At 40.8% G+C, this 5,924-nt stretch overlaps 1 pseudogene across 1 annotated transcript; it reads right to left on the reverse strand.

The window, feature by feature from the left end:
- Positions 1 to 1,996: 1,996 nt before the first annotated feature.
- On the reverse strand, positions 1,997 to 2,467 carry LOC308430253 (small ribosomal subunit protein eS10-like; annotated as a pseudogene). Its single transcript has one exon. The product of its transcript is annotated as a small ribosomal subunit protein eS10-like (transcript).
- Positions 2,468 to 5,924: the final 3,457 nt, after the last annotated feature.

Consider the following 5,924-nt stretch of genomic DNA (forward strand, 5'->3'; position numbering starts at 1 on the left):
CTCCTCAGAAAACAAATCAGTACCTAACAATAAATAGTAATAAAATAAAATAATTTAAAAAAAACATTCAGAAGAAGGAAAACAAACAGAAAAAAGGCACCAAATATAGATGCAGAAACGCACATTTGAGCACACAGGAATTCAATAAAGAAACCACAAAAGCAGAAGCCATATTATATATTCTAAAAACAGGTGAGGTTGAAATAAAATGCCCTGACAAAAACATCATGAGAGAACCTTCACAGATGCCTCTAAGTTCTAGTTGTGTTGGCTACCGACTGCTGGGCCTAAGTCACACTCTTAAGAGTGACTTGCAACAGTGAAACACTGTTAGAGAAAACTAACTTTTCATTTGTAAGTGCTTATCTAATGGAGATTATTTCTGGGTTAGGGGTGGGGTCTTGTGACTTCTCCTCTCAGCACTGGGGGCCAATTGACACAGACTCATGCTGGCCCCGTGCATTCTGAAACTGTCTCTGTGAGTTCCTATGTGCATTACTCCGGCTGTGTTTCAAAGCTTTTGTTTCCTGGATGTTCTCCATCTCTGCTGATTCCTAAAACACTCATACTCTGCATATTGTCTGGCTGTTGGCCTCTGAATTTGTCCCCATATACTTCAGCAAAACACTAATCTATGGGCATAGCAGAATGTCATTAGGAGTCCCATGAAGGCCATGTTTCTTTGGCAGAACAGTAGTATTTGGTTTTCCTTTAAGTCACTGACCTGTCTGGTCTCAGGTTCTCTGCCACCCAGACAATGCTGGGGATGGGTTCCATGGTGGTGGGAATGGGAGTAGATCCCACAGATTCATGTGTTTCAATGCTTGGCTATAGGGAGCGTCATTAGGATTGTGGCCTTTTGGAGTAGGTGTGGTCTTGTTGGAGAAAGTGTGTCACTGTATAAGAGGAATCTGAAGCCTCCTGTGCTCTGCCCACTGTGGCAGAGACCCTTCTCCTGCCTGCCTGAAGATGGTCTCCTTCTGGCCATCTTTAGATCAAGATGCAGAACTCTCAGTTCCTCCAGCACCATGCTGCATCGCTTCCCACCATGATAACAACAAGCTAAACCTCTGAAGCTGTAAGTCAGTCTAATTAAACATTATCCTTTATTAGAGTTGTCTTAGTCTTCACAGCAATGAATCTCATGGAGTGGGCCTTATGTCTAATCAGTTATTGGTTGGTTGCTCCCACAAGCTTTGTGGTAGTGTTCACTTGCACACTTCACAGGCAGATCATCATAGACTGAAGACTTTGTAGCTGAGTTGATGCTTACCTTTTTCCTTTGGTACTGTGATAAGTACCTTCCAGTACCATGAACACTAACCTATAAGGATGAAGATTCTAGTCAGACACCGGCTCAGCTTCTCCTGTTTAATGAACTGTGTTGGTGTTGTCTTCAGCAATGGAACTTACCATCAGTTTGTGGAAAGCACCCAATAACCTTGGCAATAGCCTTGGCCACTTGTGGGCTCCCATGGGCCTCTTTGGCCAACACTTGAGGCTTTGTTTTATGACAAGAGATGTCCAGTCTGGTTTACTTTCTCCTGTTCTCTGGGGGTGCCTTTTAGATCTTCTTTATATATGTATATATTTTAGAAAGATTCTACTCTATTAGGTTTTCATACAACCTTTAAGTGGCCCTTAGTTTTGCATCCCATCTTCCCCTTAGCTTCACTTTTCCTTCTTCTCCCTAATTGACCCCCCAATTCCAGTCCACTACTCATCCCCCAATAACTATTCTATTTCTTCTTCCTAGAGTGATGCAGTTCTTCATCCTAGTACACACTTAACCTCTGTGGTTGTAAGGACTGTAGTCTGCTTATGAATCCATGGAAGAGAATGCATGCTATATATATATATATATATATATATATATATGGTTCTGAGTTACCTGACTCAGTATAATTTTTTTCTAGCTCAGTCCACTTACTTTATTTGTTTGTTCATTTGTTTGTTTTTTTTTTAAAGTTTATTCAATACAACATAATCTCCAACTTCACTGAGGTGGCTGACCATGTCCACAACCAAAGATGCCTCTAAACTGGATTTCGGTTGCTGAGCTAGCCCCAGCCTCAGCTTTCTTGTCAGCTCCAGGGGACGCAGCAGTGCTTCTGTAGGTGTCTCTGTCTACCTCCCCTCTTGTAAATTTTGCAGGCTGCTCACCCTCTGGACCTTGAGACGGATGCGGGCAGGGTGGCGGGCAGGATCTCCAGAGTTAGGTGCAGGTAATCTCAGAGATACTGAATGCCCTCCTTTGTAAGGTACCAGTAAAACTGTCCCCAGGCAAAGTCTCCTTCACGTAGCCTCGAGACTTGAGAGACTGCATGGCCTTCATGACATGAAGGTTGGGCACATTCTTGTCTGCCAGCTCGGGGTTTTGGGGCATGTGGTCATTTTTTTTTGGCAACAATCACTCCTTAAAAAGGAGCTTGTAGATGGAAATCTGACTCTCCTTAGGCGTCAACATCGTGATGGCTGCAGGGTCCAAGGCGGAGCTTGAAAAGAAGCGCTCAGTCCATTTAACAGAAAATTTTATGGCTTAATTTTTGTAAACGCTGAATAATATTCCTTTATGCAAATATACCATACCATGCCTTGTTTATCCATTTATCTGTTGATGGGCATATAGGTTGTTTTCAATCTCTGGCTATTATGAATAGAAAAGCAATGAACACGTTTGAGCAAGTGTCTCTGTAGTAGGGTATAGAATCCTTTGGATATACATCCAAGTAATATAGCTGACTCTTAAAGTAGATCAATTCCATCTCCCCGAGGAACTAACACACTACTTTCCATAGTAGCTGCACAAGCAATGGATGAGGCTCCCCTTACTCCACATCCTTGCCAGCAAGAGCTGTCCTTGTTTTATGGATCTTAGCCATTCTGAGAAGAGAAGGCAAGAGGTCCATACATTTACAGAGAGCACTAGAGAAATCACAATTATTAAACAGGCAGGACTTTATTTCTACAGTGGAAGGAACTGACACCTGTTCACACAGAAGGCTGGACCGGCTGTTAGTTAGTTAATAAGCAGTTCTTGCTACTTTATGTAGCCAGCCTTCAGCCAAATCCCCCAGACTCCCAAGAAGTCTTTCTCAGTCAGTAGACTCCATCCTCATGAAGGAGGTCCTGTATACTTTGCAAAAGAGTTTACTATTGTGCGTATTACAAATCCCTTCCTCCCTAGGTCCTTATGCTGAGCACTGCTTCTTGGTGACCAGAACTCAAACTTGTGGAAAAGGTCACAGGTGTTTTGAGAACACGATGTACCTTGCAAAGGTGTTTTGATACAGCAGCGCTTAAAGCTTAGCTGTGATCGTTGTCATGTGGAAATTTTTTTTACCAGTTTTACTGTGTTTGAATTATACAAATATAAACCACTGGCCATCAGATTCCAGTCGTTTGAGCCAGCCCAGTTAAGTCATATGAAACCATTTTCATTCTTCCCTCTGGGGATCATCTCAGCAGCAGTCATGGCACTTGCAGGGATCCCCACACTGACAGGCATAAAGTAAAACCTCAACATAGTTCGGACTGTGTTTCCTTCATGGGTAAGGATATTGACCACTTATCTAAGTGCGTCTTGGTCATTTGTGGCTTCCTTTTGGAGAATTCTCTCTTTAGATCTCTATCCCATTTTTTAATTGGGTTATCTGTTTGTTTGATGTCCAGTTTTTTGTTTTGCTTTTTATTTTTATTTTTAAGTTCTTTATATATCTTAGATATCTTCCTCTGTCAAATGAGTCTTTTGAAAATCTTTACATGGCTCTAGTTTTTTGGGGGGGTTCATTAATTTAAGTATTTATTTTACATACCAATCAGAGCTTCCCCTCCTTCCTCCCCTGTCAGCCCCTCCCCCTCTCCTCCCGCCTCCCTATGCCCTTTCTACTCTGAGAAAGGGAGACCTCACATAGATATTAACCATATTATGCCATAGTAGGATTGGGTGCATCTTCTTTAATTAAGACTAGACAAGGAGAAAAGGATGCAAAAGCAGGCAACAGAGTCAGACATCCCCTGCTCCTGTTCTTAGAGATCCCACGCAAGGACCAAGCTATACATCTATTACATGTGTACAAAACTGTACTCCTTCTGGCTGGAGTACAGACATGTTCTTAGTACACACCTTTACTCCCAAACAATAAAGGTAAAATGAAGGCAGGACAAGGCAACCCAGGGGAGGAAAAGGTCCAAAAGGCAGGCAACAGAGTCAGAAACCGCAGCTGTTCCGGCTCTTAGGAGTCCCACATGAGGACCAAGCTGCACAGCTGTAGCACATCTGTGAGAGCTTAGGTCAGTCCCAGGCAGGCTTCCTGGTTGGCAGTTTTGTCTCTGAGTCCCTGTGGGCCCAGGTTAATTGATGCTGTAAGTGTTCGAACACAGTAGTCTTTGATAAAAGCTAAAGAATGGGAGATCTGTGTATGTAAGAAAAATGCTGCCTGCATTTCTCCAAATGTGATTTCTAGGGCTCATAAGAAAGTCCTGTTCTTCCTTCTAACGAAACTGCGCCTACCTCAGCTTCTATTTTCACACCTGTGAGGTCTTCCCTGTCCAACCCCAGAGAGGCACACCTAATACACACCTATAATATCTCTCAGGCATTATTCCTCCCAACTTAACAAATGATTCTTCTCCATCTATGGTAGTTTCCTTGATTCCTGATACTCTAAAAGCTTATGTCTCTCCAGAAGTAACCTCTAAGACCTAATCCCCAGTCTGATTTAGGATCAGAGGGCAGCTTTGGTGGGTAATTACCCCTGGAGGACATTGTTCCTGTGAATGGAATAAATATGCTTACCAGTGAGGTCTTAGGAAATTGTCTTTCCTTTCACACAATGTAAAGGCAGAAAGAACTATAGGCATCAGAAGAGGTGACAATCTTAATACACCCCTCCTGACATCATCTCTGACTTCTCAGCCTCTAAAATGGTGACGTATTCATTTCTGTTGTTTATAAGCCACCTGGTATATGTGATTTTTTTATAGTAGCTATTTTGTTATAGTAGTCACACTAAGGCAGTAAGTATCCCTTAGACATTCCCAGAAGACCATAAAGACGTCAAAACTCAACCCCCAACAGGAATTTGAATTCACTCTTCTCTCTTCTAAGAGACTTTGTTCTACTTCTTCACACATGCTCTTTCATAGTTCTTCTTCTGAGACTTGTAAGAGACAAATTATAATTAAGATAGGAATTCTGCATTGGTATTGACATGTATGCCTAGAAATATACAAACACATATACATACATAGTCATACATAGAAACTGATACCTTCCTACCTCTGTGGTGAGCGGCATGACATTGATATGTTAAATTTGATTACGGCACATGTGTTTAGATCAAAGAAAGTTGACTAATTCTATAAATTAGATATTTACTCATATCTTTTAAAACAAATTATTATTTCAATATTTACATACAAAAGTGTGCATTCTTTACATACAAAATGTGCACTTTTTTTAAATAATAGAAATAGGAACAACACTTAACAGTATTTTCAGTACTGATCTCATTTTCTATGATAAACATTTTTAAAAATTATGATGTATTTTTATTTTGGTTAATTTATGTGATATAGAGTTTTAAATGTTTACTGGTTAGACTTATTTAAATGTTTTTAGAAAATTATTTGCATCAAGAAATAAAAATAATATTCTTTAATTTTTTCTACTGTTTGACCTAGTCCAAGAAAGTTATTGGATTTTGCTTTACATAAATTGCTGTAACCATGATGCCTACAAGTGGTTGAATATGCTACCAAAGATGCAGTACTATAAATTAAAAGTTTGGATCATTTTAATAAAATGATTTGGTGCGCAGAAAAGGGCATGGCCCATCTGCCACAGGGATCAGCAGATCCTAAAGCTTTAAAGACTGGTGAGTAGGAGATCTGGGCAGCCAGGGAGCAGAGAGATCTCTGCG

The sequence above is a fragment of the Micromys minutus genome (genome assembly GCF_963924665.1).
Source record: "Micromys minutus genome assembly, chromosome: 15".
Taxonomy (NCBI): domain Eukaryota; kingdom Metazoa; phylum Chordata; class Mammalia; order Rodentia; family Muridae; genus Micromys; species Micromys minutus.